At 39.8% G+C, this 18,668-nt stretch overlaps 1 long non-coding RNA gene across 4 annotated transcripts in view; it reads right to left on the bottom strand.

The window, feature by feature from the left end:
• Window positions 1-18,668, bottom strand: part of LOC308583036 — a 266,940-nt gene that overhangs the window by 197,754 nt on the left and 50,518 nt on the right. For all 4 annotated transcript variants that reach the window (XR_014006007.1, XR_014006008.1, XR_014006009.1 and 1 more), the window contains exon 3: window positions 5,662-5,822. This is a non-coding gene — a long non-coding RNA (uncharacterized lncRNA). The remainder of the gene's footprint in view (window positions 1-5,661; window positions 5,823-18,668) is intronic.

Here is an 18,668-nt window from a genome sequence, read left to right as displayed (position 1 = left end):
AACCATACATCAGATATCATTGTTATTAATTAAATTTGTATACTGTCCTTCAGCCAAAGATCTCAGGGCAGTTCACAGCACAAAAATACAGAATAAAACCACAAGATACATAATATAAACAAGAAAAAGAACAAAGCAAACTAATAACCCCCCCTTCACAAACACATTTAAAAGGACATAGACTGTTAGTCATCATTTTAAGAACGTCATTTCCCTTGAGCACATGTTGATATCTGTCTTTTAACAGTGTAACTCTAGTCCTACTCAGAAGTAAATACTGTTGTGCTCAGTGGAACTTTCAGGTGTTTGTGGAACTGTGGTCGCAAAGTATAGCTGACAATTTAACTCAGGAGGAAAATGGTTTCCTGTAATTGTCTTGTTTATTTAAAAACACAAATGCACAATTAAAGTAACTCCTGAGTTTTCACTCTTCCGGCACACTTTTATAAGCACACTAAACAAAGCTGGGCATTTTATCCGCTATCTGCTATGGGTGGTTGCATATAATCCTATAATTTCCAGTGAAATAATTAGAGGTTTAATTTTCCATTTCTTTCCACTGTGAGATGGCGTGTGGCTCTGAATGCTCACTCATGTCCGCATGGGTACACAGTTGGCATATGCATTGCTGTGAACCCAATACTTGCATCGTCTCTTTATGATTGGTTTTTTTAAAAAAACAGAACCTCAAAACAATTCCAAACAGTATTTAAAACCTACTGAATAATTTACCTTTTCTACTAAGTTTTAGTTTCCTAAAGAGTTCTTAATGGAAATGCCACTTATTCAATAATATATTTTACTGCTTGATTCAGAAATCTTTCAGTCCGAGGTTTAGAAACCATCCCAGTGTATCCTATAGCACATGGGAGAATCCTCCAGATTCCAGAACAAGATTGATTCCAGATGAGCTGTTTCTTGAGCATTCATTATGATTTGTTTCCACAAAGTTTGTGGGGAGGATAGACAATGTTGTTCTGATTTTTTATTTTTTATTTTTGTGTGTGTGTGTGGAGAGGTTAGACGATGTTGTGCTAAGTGATTGTTATCTTGCACTTTCCAATGCATTGCCCCATCACTTTTCTGATCACAAAATGTCTGCTTGCAAGGTGGGGGTAGTGGGTTTGTTGCATAGCAGCACCAATTCAGTTTGAGTTTCACCTGAATTTGCCAGCATGTGATTGAATCCCACCTGAAAAAAGGGACAGCCTGGAAGCTCCCTGAGAGATGGTGGAGGGTCACTCACCAAACCTAGTGGAATGGAGCTTCAGCAATCATCTCCTGGAGACATCAGGTGGAAGGGAGAGGCAGCAAGGACTTCAGGGCCTCTTGGACACAATAGCAGAGCCAATGTGGTGCTCCCACTGGTGCAACCATACACAGCTTTAACCTCATTGCTGCATCTCCCCTTTCTGGAAGCAGTAGCAATACTATTGCAGGAAGGCCATTGCTTTAGCTCTGCTACACCAACTGAGTCACTTCTGCTCACATCATTGAATAATCATAGAAATGACTAACTCGCATTAAGAAAATGCAAACCACCAAATGGAAAAGTTCTTCCAGAGATACCTGAGAGTCAAAGGCAAAGATGCCTGTTGAATCTCTGCTGGAAGAGAGTTCCCCAGAATGAGAGCAGCACCACTAAATACCTGTCTTCTAGTTCAGGCCAGCTGGACCTCTGCAACATAGGAGGATACCAAACAGAGCTCCTCTGGATGTTCTCAGGAACTGGGCTGAGATATAAGGCCTCCGGCAGTCCTTATATCCTAGGCCCAGTTTTTTCAGGACTTTGTATATGAATACAAGAACTTTGTAGAAAGTAAAAAGGAAACCTAGGATGGATTGTTGGAAATGCCAGCAGCTAGGTAGGAGGAAAGCAAACATTTGAACAGACCTTACCAGAGCTCATTTATCCTGAAGCAATCCTTTATGTTGTTAACATTATACCGCTGTTATAAAGAGGCGCCAACAATGGTCATTATCCTCCAATAATAACATTTTTTATCAGTATGCTGCAATGCCTTTCTACAAAGTAGGGCCACTCACCCCCTCTAAAATTTGACAAAAGGAGTACTGTCAAGATAAATGTTTGAAAAGGTTAGTGATGTAAACTTCCTGCTGTAATCCTTCTGAGATTGTCAGTAGTGTGTGTGTGTGTGTGTGTGTGTGTGTGTGTGTACGCACGCACGCGCAACATGTTGTTTACTATTAGGCTTGTTTGATCTATTTGTTCAGACTGGAAAGCTGTTCCTTGGCATCCCGCTGTGTTTTGTAAACAGCCCCAGCAACAAACAAGGTTTTAAATGAAATCTGTGTGTAATCAGAAGACTCCTATGCATCTTATCAGTTCTCCTCAAATATCCAGGTACCTTCCTGATCAACTCGTACATTTATCAACTTTACAATGAGATATTCCATCAGTTCCTTTTGTCATAAGGCTGACAGATTACTACAGCCCGACTTTGCACATGAGAAGAACTATTATATGTCCTGTGGAGGGGACAGGGGATAGGGGAGAAACTGAACTCAGTTCACATATATGTAATACACACTTTTCCAAACAAAAGGCAGACTGAAACACAGCCATCCTTTGAAATTCACACTTCTCTGAATTTTGCAATGAGTTCTCCAGCCAAGTAATGTGTGCAAAAATTCATGTATTGGCTAAAGTAACATACCAAAAAAACATATTAAGGCAAACTGCTTTGCCAAAAAAAAAAAAGTTAATTAGGTGACTCTAATTGTTCAGCCTAGTAATGAAATAATGTTTTCAGGTGACTGAACCACACCGGAAAATAGTGACCGTCTGAAAGCGCCCTTAGCTCACATGGGAGTAAGTGAAGTCTTTGTGCCCCTCTTTAGATATATGCTTGCTGACCAGGTTCAAAAGACATAGTAGTTGGGGCAGTGGTGTTGCTAACATTTTCAAATTCTATACATTCATTCATTCATTCATTCAACTGAACTAGCCACTAAGATGCTTTAGATTAGGCACTAAAGGGAAAGGGAAAGAGGACCCCTGACCGTTAGGTCCAGTTGCGGACGACTCTGGGGTTGTAGCGCTCATCTCGCTTTATTGGCCAAGGGAGCCGGCGTACAGCTTTCGGGTCATGTGGCCAGCATGACTAAGCCACTTCTGGTGAACCAGAACAGCGCATGGAAACGCCGTTTACCTTCCCGCCGGAGCGGTACCTATTTATCTACTTGCACTTCGTGCTTTCGAACTGCTAGGTTGTCAGGAGCAGGGACTGAGCAACAGGAGCTCACCCTGTCATGGGGATTCGAACCACTGACTTTCTGATCAGCATGTCCTAGGCTCTGTGGTTTAACCCACAGTGCCACCCGCATCCCAAGATTAGGCACTAGAGCCCTTTTATGCCAAGCCGGCAGCTTTACTTTAACTGAGGTTAAGATTTTACTATGTTGCCTTCCTACACAGAAGAAAGGCAACATTTTTTGTTTACAATATTTCCCAAGAATGCGCTGGCTTTGGGCTTCTCTCACTTCCTTGACAGTCAGAGGTATACATTTACTGGATGCAACTTGATTTAGGAAAATAGCACCCTCTATCTGTAGTACTTTCTGCAGTCCATTCAACCTGCAACATACTCAGGAAAACACAACCTTTGCTACAGCTCATAACGTACAAACCGAGAATTCCAGAAGAAAATCACAGATTGGGAGAGCCTAGTCGGAAAATAAATAAAAGGGCTCAGATAAGGTGGTCTCGGCTTGCTTTTAAGAGTTGATCATACCAGCAGCAGAACCCTCCTTGTATGATACATTCTTCATTTCCCTACAAACCTGCTGCAAAACTGACATTTGTCAGCCAGCAATGTTTGCAATGAAAATGTATTTATAAGCTTTCCAAGCCCATTATAGGCCAAGCATATCTGATTTAAGATTCGCTAATCTTGCTCAGAACGGCGAAAACTCATTTTCTGCACAGGAAGTTGCTGCACAGTAGCGAAGTCTACAGGGAAAGTCGGTATTTAAATTGATGAGGTAGGTTATGAATTAAATGTTGAGGCTCCGATGCTCTTAGGCGTTCACGTGGCGGCTTGTGGGAGTGTGGATTGTGTATGAATTGGCACCTCCAAGGCGGAGCTGCTGCCAAATTACAGGGTGGTCGTGGGTCCTTTCACAGGTTGTCAGAATGATCAGATCAGGGATGGATGGATCTGCCCATTTTGGTTTCTTTCCATGTCTCATTTTCCAAATATTAAATTCAGTTTGCCACATTTCTGAATCAGGTTGCCTTTTTTTTTTCCTTTATGTGTTCATGAAAATTCATCGCAACACGCCTATCCTCTTTTGGCAGTACCAGTTCGTGCAACTGGCTCTGTCATGCAATCCCAGCTGGTTGCAAGCATTACATTATGCAACAGTGGCTTTTTGATCCCTATACCAACATGTCATGATAAATTTTAAATGGTGGGAAATAACTGTATGCCAGAATAGTGTCCCAAATTTCAGCACATGGAATTGCAATGCAAAATTTCTACAATTTCCCATGTTAATGGGTTTGCAAATGGACTTTTTTCTGGAAATAATTAAAACAGAAATGAATGCTAGCCTTTCACTAGATTCTACTAGATTTCCGGAAGTGGCTTTTACAAGGTGTAAGACTTTCACATAAAACACAAAAATGCTCAGGTAAAGAGACAGCAGGAAAACAGAATAAAGTGCTGTCTGGATGCAGCCTAAGTCTACAAATTATCATGAATGAGTACAGCCACAAGGCAACAGAAGTTTAGGATCAGAGTTTCCTTCTCCTAGATGGGCTACCTTCCCCTGTCATGGTACATAATGACTGCATAGTGTGTGAATTTGGGGAATGCATGCTAGAGCATATTGCTGGTTCCTGTTTTTTGCAGATTCTTGAGCAAAATACTCTCAAGAGCCATCTCCCTGAGTTTGCCCCTCTTCCTTCCTACTATTGAAGAAGAAGAAGAAGAAGAAGAGTTTGGATTTGATATCCCGCTTTATCACTACCCTAAGGAGTCTCAAAGCGGCTAACATTCTCCTTTCCCTTCCTCCCCCACAACAAACCATGCCCTCTTTGCTTGCCTCCCACTCTGGGCCCATTCAGCACCAGCACATGGAGCTAGAGGACAAGGCATGCAAAACCTACTACAGTGGTACCTCGGGTTACATACGCTTCAGGTTACAGACTCCGCTAACCCAGAATTAGTACCTCTGGTTAAGAACTTTGCTTCAGGATGAGAACAGAAATCGTGCTCCGGTGGCACGGCAGCAGCGGGAGGCCCCATTAGCTAAAGTGGTGCTTCAGGGTAAGAACAGTTTCAGGTTAAGAACGGACCTCTGGAATGAATTAAGTACTTAACCCGAGGTACCACTGTACTCCTTCTCCTTACTGCCTTTTCGGAGAGGGCAGGTGAACAAGAAGCAATAGCAAGGAGGATGAGGGCCAGAGGAGACCCTGGAAATGGGCAGTACTGACCACAGCAGATGCCCAGCAACACGAACTCTGGCACCAGTCCCACTACGAATGTGGAATTGCATAACTCTTACTACTACCAGGAGCTATGCTGCTGCTTAGCATTGTACCCTCCTCCAGGGTTACACTGGGGGCAATATCATAGGATGCATCATCTTTTGTGAGCCTCAAGAAATTGGGGGTGAGCAATCTCTTTGTACCTTCAGTTCAACAGCTTTCTTGTGGAGAAAGGCGACAACGCCAAGAGAGTTGTGGCTGCCTGCTTTTCTGCTGTTGCAAAGTCACCGCTGGCCGCGCCGTCCTTTTCTTTTACCCTGCTGACTCCCAGTGCCTTAGAGCAGGTGAGAACACCAGAATCAATCTGTAATTATAAGAAAATTTACACTTTCCCCAGGAGTTAATATACTTTATTCTAGGCAGTTTTATGGGAGGCAGCAAAGCTTATCCTGAAGCTGATGGTCATAACAATGAAATAATAGTATAATTTTTCCTGCTCGAAATATGGCTTTTAAGAAAATTACATTAAGAGAAAGAGCTGCTCTAGGACCTCATAAGGAAGGTACTTAAAGAGCCATTATCTGTGGAATTCTGGGGAAGTGTCAGGTTCATTTACTATTTGAACTGTATAAAATTCCAAAATATCTTTCTTTTGAGCTATTGCCCACCCTCTTCCACATGGGGTTAGTGAAACATTATTTCATTTTCACTGTTCTTAGGAGACATATTTTGTTTGGGAGATGGCAGCTTCAGAACGCAGACTGCTATAGGCTCATTCAGGCAGAGTGCCTTGGCATCGCTGGAGTTAAAGCACTTTCCATAAATGCATCCTGGCATCTACATAAATAAACACATTAGTTTTCCAAAGGCTTCTGTTTTCATCACAAAGGGAAAACTTCACATTCAAATGAATATATATATACATATACATATATATGCACTATTATAAGCATAATTGGAGTGCACAGTGCAATTAGAAATTGAAAATTTTGCTCCCATAGCTGTGTGCCCAACTAAGCAGCCAATTTCACATGGAAAATACCAGCATGATGAGTCTTTAAAAAATAATAATAATAGTTCATAATGAGGTAAACCAAGAGGTTCGGGACTTGAAATTCAAAATGACTGAAAATCTGCTAGGCGGTGTATATTGCACTTCAATTTCCGTGGCTTTACCAGGACAGGAAAGGAAGCTCCAGACACACCAGATTAGTCACTGTCCCAAGGGAATTTCTATTCCCACCTATAGCATTTTCATAAAATGTGTACCATATTAAGCTCATCCATTTCGCCAAGGTGCTGAGTAAGTAGAACAGGGTGCTGTGGTTGCTTAGCAACATGTTTTTCCTTCTTCCTTAACATAGGGGGTGTCTGAGGTGGGGCTGCTTATTTGAAACTGACATTAGCAACTCTGAGAGCACCCAGCCTCTGGTTGCTTGGGATCCCTTGAAGAACTAGTTCTGTATTGGCAAGCATCTTCTACAAATACATATTGATCTCTTCTTCAGCTGGCCTCTTTTGAGTGAGCAAAATATACCTATATTGTCCATGCTATTTGTCTCTTGCACAGAAGCAAGCACCATCCTATCTCTGAAATATGTTGCCCCAATTCACTGATTAAGTTACCAGCACCAGCTAAGTCAACCAGGTCCTTCCATTGTCTTCCACAGGGCTAAATGTCATATCTCTACAGGTATTTGCTGATGAGAGGTGGAAGTGCTTATGTGAAAGCCATTTTCTGTGTTGGAGTGAATTTTGAGTTTGAATTTCACACAAGTGGCTTTATGCTTGAAAACTGGGCAAGCTGTTGAAGACTTTACTATGTCAAAGACAACTGTGTAATTCAGTTGGGTTATTGGATTTTGGCCTAGCAAATGATCACAAATGTCTTTACAATATTGATATTTGTCTAACTGCAAGGTGCTAGATGCTGAGACATGAGCACCATCTGCACTAGACATCAAAAGCAGCATCATATCACTTTAAATAGTTGCAGCTTCCTCCAAAGAATCCTGGGAACTGTAGTTTATTAAGGATGCTGGGAGTTCTCAGAAGAACCCCGATTCCCTCACAGAACTACAGTTCCTAGAGTGGTTTAACAATGAATTTCTCTTCCCAGAGAACTCTGGAAATTATAGTTCTACCAAATATGGACACCACCCTGCCCTAGATGGTTTTGGCCCAAGCTACTTGAAGAATGGTGTGCTGTCATGTCAACCTGCCCATTCCACGAGATCAACATCAGAAGCTTGGCTTAGGCGTCCACCTGTTAAGATTGCTGACCACCTGTAATAAAGTCTTCTCCGCTGTGGCACCTCTCTTGTGGAACTCTGTCCCTTTCAGAGTGTGACAGGCCTCATCTCTTGCAATGTTTAAGAGGGGATGGAAGACCCAGCTCCTCTCAGTGGCTCTTAGTGGGTAACATATCTGGAGAAACTGATTTTGTGTGGCTCTGGGTTTTAATGTTGCTTTGCTGTTTTATTCATTTGATTAATTTATGGAATAAAAGTTTCTTCTCCATCTGTCTTTTATGCATCATAATGCTTGTTTAAAAAATTAAACACAGTGTAAACTGCTTTGTAAAGAATATTTCTGAAAAAGTAGGCATAAGTTTATTAAATAAATAAACAAACAGTGGGAGAAGGCTTTTGTCCTGTTTGTTGGCTACTGTGGGCATCAGATGCTGTATTGTGTAGGCTTTTGGACTGACCCCCACAGGGCTCTTTTTACAATCTTTGGGATGTTTCAACATAAAGAAAGTTACCTTGATTCAGAGAACTGGGATTCATGACCTTCCTATTGATTTTATGGTTCTAATGTAAGCCATCTATCTTTGAGAAAGTAACATCTTATTTCATTAAGGGGAGGTAAAATTGCATCATCTTTGAAGACAAGCCTTCTGGTTACGACTCATACTTAGTTTCATCTGTGTTTGCATTCAAAGCAGTAAAATCTGAAACAAAAACACAGAGGAAAAATGCTCTGGAAAACTTTTTTTTTAACACCTTAAAATCTGACTTCATCATCTGAGACAGCAGTAAACACATTTTTTATGGAAGGTTTCGAAGGCTATGAAAGAGAAGGACATAAAGTGCCCTAATAGATTTTGAGCAGAAATCCAACCTTTATTGGGGAAGTTTAGTGTCCTCAATAATGACTTGTCATTTGTCTCATTAAGCTTGGCTAGAGATTTGTTCTGCCGGACAACATCTGCGGCCTTCTGGTTCATGGAAAATGGAAAAAAGTTACATGACTTGTCATGGCAATGCGGTTGAGTGAATCAGTAATACTCTAAACTACATTTCACAGACCAGTGGCCTACAGCAGGCATCCCTGACATGGCATCAACAGGCACACATGAGAATACAGAGGCCTCCCTGCCGCCCCCAGTTTCCTCTCCCCACCACACCCTCCAGATGAACTTCAAAGTGAAAACAGTAGCCCATGGAACAGGCTGCAGTGTGTGCTTCATTGTGAGGGGTGTGTGGTGCCCACAACAGTTTCTCTAGTTTTCCTATGTGCGCACAGGGCCCAAAAGATTTGTGAACCTTGTCTGACAGAAGTCACTTCCAAAATGGAAGTGTGCCACGTAACCTATGCTCTGCATAGTGCCTAGAGCATGGCAGTGCTCCACAGCAGTCCCCTTCACAAAGCCTGAATGAGTTAAGGCAAGACAACTTCTTGAGGAAGTGAAAGAGCAAAGACGTCCTTATTGCAAATTTAGTACTCCATTTAGGTGGAGAATATTGAAGTATAATGCAGTGCATAAGACATAATGTGCCATATGGTATAGTGCAGCCTTGAAGAATTCCCATATGCTCACCCTCCTAGTCCTAACAAAGGCATCCCATGTGTTTGCAATAAGCTGGAATTAACTTTTTAAGTTCTTCCCATCCTCTTTTTCTTTTCTTTTCTTTTCTTTTCTTTTCTTTCCTTTTTAAAGAAGCCTCAGAAATCAAAATAAGATGAGAGAGAAAATGAATACAATAATGGATGAACTTTAAAGAAATAAATTTCAAGTCGTTTGAATCTATAATTTCACACCAGGATAGGTTTGTTGTATCTGATTCTTTAAAAGGAGGAAAAAGCCCATCTTCACTTAAATGCACTAACTATTCTATGGTTGGTTAAAAGCCATTTTTGCAGTCGCAGATGGTGTCAGCTGTGATAAGACCTCCTGCAACAGAGATCAATAAAGCTTACTTTAATAGCACTTTTTTTCTTACCCGAGAACCTCCAAAATTATTTTGCGCCACAATGATCGCTATTGGGTGGGAAATAAAAGGAAGCTGAAATCTATCAAAGTTTTCTTAGCAAGGAGGATTAGTTCAGAACGACACAGCATGATAGCTAAAGTTCTCTATCAGCACAAGACTGGTATGCAGAGAAAGACTCTGATAGTGTTGTGGGTTTTTTTTTTTCCCTTTTTTCATTTCAGGGGCAAGAGACCTTGATTCTTTTAATGAAGAAACAAAGGAACAAAAAAATAGATACACACTGTTTTCAAGTGCCCATGGGCATTCAGTTCAGAAGGAACCAGTAATTTAACAAAAGTTTTCTCCTTGGGAGCCTTACAGCTGAATAGTAAGGCTATAAATTCATCCTGCTTTTTTTTTCAAGTAAAAAGAGCAATGTTTTAAAGGGCATGAGTCTAAAGGTACATACTAAAGGTATGAGTGGTACTTTTGACTTAGGTGAGCCAGGAACACACTCATTGTGAGGACATGCAAAGAAGCCAGAACCAAAGGACAAGCCAGGAAGCAGGTGTAAGGAGTAAGCCACAAGTCAGGGTCAAAGAATAACCAATGAAGTGCCCTGAGACAGTGGCCTCACCCTGCCTAATGGCTGGGACGGCTCTGTCCCTACCCACCAGCTCTGACCTGCAGAACTGCATTTTTGTATGGCCACAGCAAACATGGAATAATATAAAATGTCATTGTTAGAAGTAGATGTTTCAGAACAGAGTATTAGTTTCACAAGGTGATCAGATCTCTGTAATACTATCCCAGGTTGTTTTTCCAGCAGCATAGGGGAAGTTCTAAATCACCTGTCGTATCTACAAATGTGTATAAGAGCTCCAATTCTGAAAATGGGAGTTTAGTGAGGATGCTAAGAGTTCCCAGCATTCCCAAGTTGCCTTCACCGAACTACAGTTCCCAGGTTTCTCAGAGCAGAGGAAGTAATTGTTAAAGCAGTTTGCCAGGTGCAGCTATGGCAGCTGTATAGCAAATGTGAAGGGGGAAATAACATTTGTTTTCATTTGTTTTCATTGTTTTAATTATTTAAGTCATAGTTCTCTTTCATAAAGATCTGTTATTGGCCACAATCCCGTGATAATACTTTCTGAGCAAGCACTTGCACAAGAGATGCTGTTTCATACACACCTCCCATTCATTTCAATGGGACCTTCATGAGAGAAGGTCCTGGTGAAATGTGTCCTTTAATTATTTTTGCATTTTGTAAGCAGATGGTCCAGCTCAAGACACCATGCTTCCCCCTAAGGAAATCTTCTGAACTTTCCATTATTTCCACTAGCATACAGTACAAATTAAAACCCTAAAAGCCAAAAGCATCGGACAGAAGAGACGTTGTCTAGGAGATTCTGAACATATTAAATGCCACTTATAAAAAGCAAAGCTATGTTCAAATGTCTATTTACCTCCTGCTGCTTAACCATATTAAAGATTAAAGGCAATCATTTTGCAACCTGAAAACTTTATAGTACCATCTTGAGAAGAGCGTGTCAGCATTCTAGATACGGTAGCTACAAAATCGTTGTTGCTGTGGATTGCTAACTTGCGTCATTTACCTAAACTGAGTGATTGCCACTGTAACACAGTGAAACAGAAAGACCTCTAGACAGATATGGGGAGCCATTTTCAATCTGAAGACCACGTTCCCTTGAGGACAACTTTCCTGCAACCCCCAGTGGGGGGTGGGGGCCAGAGGTAAAAGAAAGAGGAGCAACGGATATGATCCTTTTTGCATTCCACCCATGCAAAAGTTAGAGGTTTTTACACACACACACACACACACACACACACACTGTTCAGCATCCTCCATCAAGGCAAGCAAGACTCACATTCACAACTCAAGGACATAATGCCAGCCAGGCCAGAGTTCTTAAGGAGGGTGCTAAGGAGGACTGGTCTGGGGAAAGGAAGTGTGACTAGGGAAGTGGGACGTGGCTTGGGAAAAGTACCGAGGACTGGATAGAAATTCCTAGAGGGGTGCATCCAGCCACACCCCACCCCAAGGTTTCCCACCCTCTGCTTTAGCTCGGGGTCTTTGCTTTGGCTCTGCATCCTTTTGACTCATTTATAAAATTGAGTCTCTCTGCCTTAAAATGCCTAAGTCTTTGGGGAACTTCAGAATGATGAAGAGGGAATATCTTTAGAGCTTTTGTGTGTTTCAGAGCTTGCATTAACATGCTTTCAATAACCTTTGGAATACACTTAGTGGCTGAGAAAGATACAGTGAAACTGGGGACATATTCATTCTGGTAATTGAGAAAGCTTATTCCAATGGAAGTGAATAAATGCATAGCACACTTTGCCATTTATTGGACTATTCCTCCAAATGTTTCTTCTTAAAATATGTGCATAGACCATGGGTTATCTCTTTCTGATAAAACTCCTTTAGATTATTCTATGAAGAATTTAAAAACTTTTCTTCGTCATTTCAATATTCTACCTACTTAAAGGACATCTTCTGCTCAAAATCTTTTTTTTTTTAAAAGGGAGAAGGTTGCATTTTATTTTGATATATTGAACTGGTAAATACAAATTACTATCTGTCAGGGCAATACAAACAGGCTCACAGAATATATTTGCTTTTGTAGTCATCTTAGCTATAAACCTTGCCTAAATGTGAAAAGCTGTGCTTTTCAGACTAAGCTTTCACTTTGGAGTATGTATTGAACCACATTTCACCCAGTCTCTGTTGGGTTTTTTCTTTTTTAAAAATCCATTCAAAATTTTCTACACACAGTGGTACCTCAATTTACGAACTTAATCCATTCTGGAAGTCTGTTCTTAAACCGGGGCCTCTGAGGGAATATTGAATAAAAATGTTCCCATCCACCCTTTCCAAATCTTAGCTTTCCTGTTAAGCCTGTACTGCTGTCTACCACATGATCCACAAATATGTGGGGTCACGGATGGCAACTTCTAGACTGTAACATCATCATACAGAAATTAAATCAGAATACCCCATACAAGTAGAAAAGGGGGGAAGGCATTTTAAATATGAAAATGCTTGTCTAGGCCACATTTTATGATTTATTAGCATTAAAGGAAGCTTGGCAGAAATGTTTGACACAGCATATCAGGCCAATTTTTGCCGCCTCCTCAAACATCCATCTTTAGGACAATTAATTGCAAATTTGCTGTGCTGATAGATGTACACATCATAGTTGCCAGATGTTTTTAGGCTCCATGTAATTGTTGTGTCCCCTTACACCCCTTAGCTCTTCTCGCAGCAATTGTTCTACATGTATTGCCAGTCACCCTCTATGGTCATTTGCACAAATGATGCTGTAATCTTTGCATTTCTCATGTCTGCAATTTAAATTCTAAAAGCTGCCTTGCACATTCAACTGGGTCTTTTAAGCTTCTCTACAACACTAACAACATCCGTAAAGTAACAGATTTCAATTTAACATATTACTGCTATCACCTATGAAATGCTCGATGCAGTCAGTTTCACCATGTTCAGGAAACTATCTGCTGATGTGCATGGCAAGGTCACTAAGTGGATGCTACTTTACATTCTTCTACACCAAATAATCCAGGTGCTTTTATTTTATTCACAGAAAAAACCCAGTAAGTTACAGAAGTGTTTTATTTTTTATTTCTTATTGATTGAGAGGTTTTTAAACCATCCTTTCCATTTCGTTAGAAATCTCCAAGGTGGATAACATCAATAAGAATCAAACCAGTAAGCATCATTAGGTGTGGCTGGTACAATTAATTATGATGTACAGGAAGAAATATCATGTACTATTCTGAACCTATGCGCTGCTACCAGAAATAATGCTTTTGATTCAGCCAAATGATTTATGTTGTACTAACACAGAACAATAAATCATTCAAAATGGCTCAAACTGTTGCTTACGTTAGGAGTAAGGAACCTGTGACTCTAGGTTGTTGTTTTTTTTACTCCAGCTCCCATCAATCCCAATTAGCATGGCCAATGGTCATGGTTGATGGGAGTTGTAGTCAACAGCAACATTTGGAGAGCCACAATTTCCCTCCCCAAGATTTAAAGTATAGTTCTATGCCAGGATAGCCAGCTTTTCAACATTGTAGAACCTGTAACTTTAACTGCTGGCTATAACAGGGATTCTGGCAAAGTGCTATAGAGTTTGAAAAGTCAGACTTGCTAAAATTCTGTTTACCTATGAAACAATAGACTACATTTTCTTTTTCATAGTTAAATAGGTATATCCTGTGGTAGTGCCCCATCAATCTTAAACTAATGTAAAATTAATGCAAATCAAATTCAGAATGTGAAAACAAAAAATACATGAAAAATTCAAATATCATCAGATTTTGCATTAGCATAATTTTACAACACGACATCTGAATTTTTAGGGCTCAAAACTAGAGCCATATTTAGAACTGACAAACAATTTTTCATTATTCAAATGTTTCTGGACGTAATTGAGTGCCAAGGCCCACTGATTATATTTTTTTAATTAATGATGGAAGTCCTTGTTTGCAGAAAGGTCTAAAGAAAATGGGTCAAAAATTCTGGTTCTAATTATTAGCACTAACCCCCACGTTTGATACTGAAACTGCAGTATAGCCTCTGAAGAAAAACTGGGTGTCTCTTTTGATAAGGAACTTTGCATATTTTTCACCAGAATGCAGTAGCTTGAATCCAAAGTTAGTTAACATAAGGAGATGGCCAGTCCGAGACACTGGCTTCATGAGTGCCTTCTTTTTAATAAATAGCTTTACAAACGAAAGAGTTGAGCAATATACCAAAAGATAACTCTGCTTTTGATTCAGACATTATGCTGCAGGTTTATTATATTAATGCATTCACTCACAGGTTTGGGGGTGGAATGTACAGAGCGAAATGAGCATGATGATGATGATGATGATGATGATGATGATGATGATTTGCACTCACTTTTCTTCAGAACCTTTGAACAAAATGGAAGTGAGGAGCCTTCAATGTCAATAAACATGCACTCACTGTGCTATGAGCCCCATGTCAGTACCCTGGAAGCCTTGATGTTTATTTGTCAAACAATCAAACATTGGTTTGAGATTCACATATGTTTAAAAATATTCAAATGTAATTACTCAGAAAACTGTTTAAGAGGAAGTGGGGTTACCTCCAGAGCTCCAGGGATTGCATCCTGGTTCATACTCTATAGTCAGGTTAAAAAGCATTGATGTCTCGCTAACAAAAATATCAATGATCACCAGATGTTTGGAAGTCAATCCTTGACACTCTAGAAAGGTTCTATGACAGGGAAGGATTTCTGGGAGAAATTTTCACCATTCAACAGCAGCAGCAACAAAATGATATAGATACAGACACAGAGATCAAGGTATCATCAAGGTTACTCCTTGCAACTGACAAGAAATATCTCATTAAACAGAAGAAAGAGTTCCCAGGAGCAACAGGCAACCCCAGGGAGGAAAAGACGAAAAAAGGAAGACAATGCAATGCTTTCCTCAAATGTCAAAGCTCTTCTGAAAAAGAAGATAGAACTGAAGCAGCTGGGACTATTTCAACAAACTTTGAAACCAACTTTCAAGATGAATTAGCCTCAAGTAGGAATTATAGTGGCATGTTTGCTTAGGGAGCTTTAATATTTTTAAGCATAGCTAACATGGTGCTCTTCAGACGTTGCTAAGTTATTATTTCCATCGGCCTCAGCCAACGTGACCAGGTACGATGGGAGTTGTAGTCCAACAATATATGGAGGCTACTGTATGGGCTACCGCTGGTGTCCAGAAACTTAGAGCAGGTGATATGGGCTGTATGGCTTTGCTCTATTGGAGAGCACATCTTCTTTTTTCAGCTGACACCTCCGAACTTCACTGATCCTACATAATTAATTTATTAAAAAAGTTTGGTAGATATAAGTTTTTAGGAATACAATCAATGACTTTGGTAGAGTTATTTTAACAGGATTTTTCTATTTACATATACACACACGACCCTAATTCAACTAAACTGGAGGGATTTTTCTTCTTAAGATATCCAACAGGTGTGCAATTAAATGTAGAAGATTCTCTTTCCATTGACGGTTCAAGAATTAAAACAAGAGTTCTGAAGATGAAGAAGAGGCCTCCATCGGTGTTACGCTTTTTTATCCTCAATTAATACCCCTCCCCACCTTCTCACTATATAGAAGGATCTGGCAACTTCTGTTTCAGTGTATCTGAAGAAGTGTGCATGCACACGAAAGCTCATACCAAGAACTAACTTAGTTGGTCTTTAAGGTGCTACTGGAAGCAATTTTTTTATTTATCCTCAATTACACTTTCTGAAGATGAGTAATGCACCTAAAAGATGCCAGCTGGGGGGTAACTGATTTATTAGATGGTTGATATCTTGATAACCAATCTGCATTCCAGTGATGACTTCCATTAAATATTAAAAGGGCTTTCAACATACCTTTTCAAAATAGCCCAGTAATTGCTTAACCAGACACTATTTTCATCTCTTATTCTTCCCAGGTGAAGCAAAAGAGCTGTAATTGATATTGAACAACCAGTATCCTAAAGATGGCTTAAATTAGAAGGTTCTGGGTAGAATATATTGATTCTCTGGCATTCCAAAAATAGATGGGGGTGAAGGTTATCTATAGAAATAAAGTCCTTATTACTCTACCGGTGTGATGGCCAACTTCTAGAACAAGTCCACTAAACTTTTGTGGGCCAAGCTCCTTGAAGGCTAGAGCTCAGAAAGAGAAAGAGGGACAGAGAAAGGGAGACATCTCAGGCCTAACATCACTGTCATATACAAACACCAATGCCATATATGAGTTCTAGGTATGTTTCAACAAACTCTGGGAATGAATGTAATGAAGAGGAAGCCAAAAGTGACTCAAATAAACAAATGCAGGAAAATTCCCATGTATCCCATGTAAACTATTCCATTGGAATAGGTTTTTTGTGGTGTAATACCTGTGCATTCACCACATACATGCATTTTTTTCCTGCAACAAAATCCTATCATGTTGCCATGTTTCTGAAGTAACCTCACTCTCCATAGAGTTACACATGGAGGTGTGAAACGGGCTCACTAAAGCCCCCCAAAAATAAAACTCCTACTTATTGTTGCACGCTTAGTAGACTATTCAGAAAGCTTCAAGCAAAAGCTTTGCAAACTCCCGCAATTGCTAACCAGTTCAGGCCAGTTACTTAAGTTATTTTGGGGCAGGTAAAACTCACCATGAATTTTGAGATTATTTTTACCACATCAGTGTGGTTGTTGCTGTTGCTGTTATAACTATTTAATTGGACCCCAAGATGGTTGTCACCAATGGAAGCAAAGGCTCAGAAAAAACTCAATATGGAGGCCAAATGGCCGAAGTATTGGGAAATCTTGGAACAAGAGGGTGACAGATTAAAATTGCAGAGCTTTGAAAAATTAAAAAACAGAGTACGAGATTGGCTCCACTATTATCAAATAATGGAGGCTTATAATTTGGATAAAAAATTAGGCTTCCAGGTGGAAAAATCAAAATTGGAAACAGAATTGTTAGATCAGAAAGTTAAGAATTTGTCAAGAATGTATAACTTGCTGTTGAAATGGAATACTCAAGATGAAATGGTGAAATCTGCTATGATTAAATGGGCACAAGATGTTGGACATAATATTATGATGGCTGACTGGGAACAGTTATGGACCACTGGTTTGAAGTTTACGGCATGTAATGCCTTAAAAGAGAATTTAATGAAAATGATCTACAGGTGGTACATAACACCAGTCAAGCTTGCAAAAATTTACCATTTGCCCGATAATAAATGTTGGAAATGTAATGAAACTGAAGGTACATTTTTTCACCTTTGGTGGACATGCCGAAAGAGTAAGGCATTCTGGGAGATGATCTATAATGAAATGAAAAAGGTATTTAAATATACCTTTCTGAAGAAACCAGAGGCCTTTCTCCTGGGCATGGTCGGCCAATTGGTGCCAAAGAAGGATAGAACTTTTTTTTATGTGTGCTACAACAGCAGCAAGAATACTCATTGCAAAGCACTGGAAGACACAAGATTTACCCACCCGGGAAGAATGGCAGATGAAGCTGATGGACTACATGGAACTGGCGGAAATGACTGGCAGAATTCGAGACCAGGGAGAAGAGTCGGTGGAAGAAGATTGAAAAAAATTTAAAGTATATTTACAGAAACATTGCAAAATTAATGAATGTTAGAAGGATGCTGGAATGAAGTTATATGGTTTTAGCAGGAATGTAATAAAGAATTAAGTAAAAGTTGATTGATAATGGACCAAAAAGAAAAATGTAAGGTTAAACCATTAAGATAAATTATAGAACAAAAATTGAGAAAGATGGAAAGAATTTGCGGGGAAAATTAATTGAATTAGAATACAAAAAGGGAGGTGTGAGGAGGTCGATAAAACAAGTAAATGAAAGGTAAAGATATGGAATACTGGATGTATGTTTTTTTAATGTTATTGTTCTTTTTTACTGTATTGTATTGTTTTTTATGTTATTCTTTTTATGTATTGTAATGTAATGTTTGTCTTGTTAAATTTTTTGTTGTTTTCTCTTTTTCTTTTTTTGTAATTCTTAAACTTCTAATAAATATCATATATATATATATATATATGCAGGTTTTGGTGTCTTCGGGTGTCTTCCCGTGTAAGAGTTGGGGTGTCTAGGCGACGTTTCGACGAGGTCTCACTCGTCATCTTCAGGCTGGTGCTTTCGGCTTCTTGTTACTGGAACAGAGCAGGATCTCAGTGTTTGAGTTCCTATAAATACTGTTGAGGGGGTGTGGTGTATAGCCTCCAACGTTCTGGGCAGAGAGGAAGTTCCCAGGTTAGTGTGTCTTTTCTTCTTTTGTTCATTAATTACTTGAGGGATATCTTGAGTGATTTCTTGAGTGATATTCTGAGTACCACTTAGGAGGGTCATTAGGTGTGGATTAGTTGCTAAAGCTTTCGTGTCTTGACCTCTTGAGCTTGTGAAGAGTTTTTTCTGAGAAGATGGCTG

This window comes from Podarcis bocagei (assembly GCF_964188305.1).
Source record: "Podarcis bocagei genome assembly, chromosome: 3".
NCBI lineage: Eukaryota > Metazoa > Chordata > Lepidosauria > Squamata > Lacertidae > Podarcis > Podarcis bocagei.
Note: the sequence above shows the minus strand (reverse complement) of the source record. Positions and strands in the feature narration are given on the sequence as shown.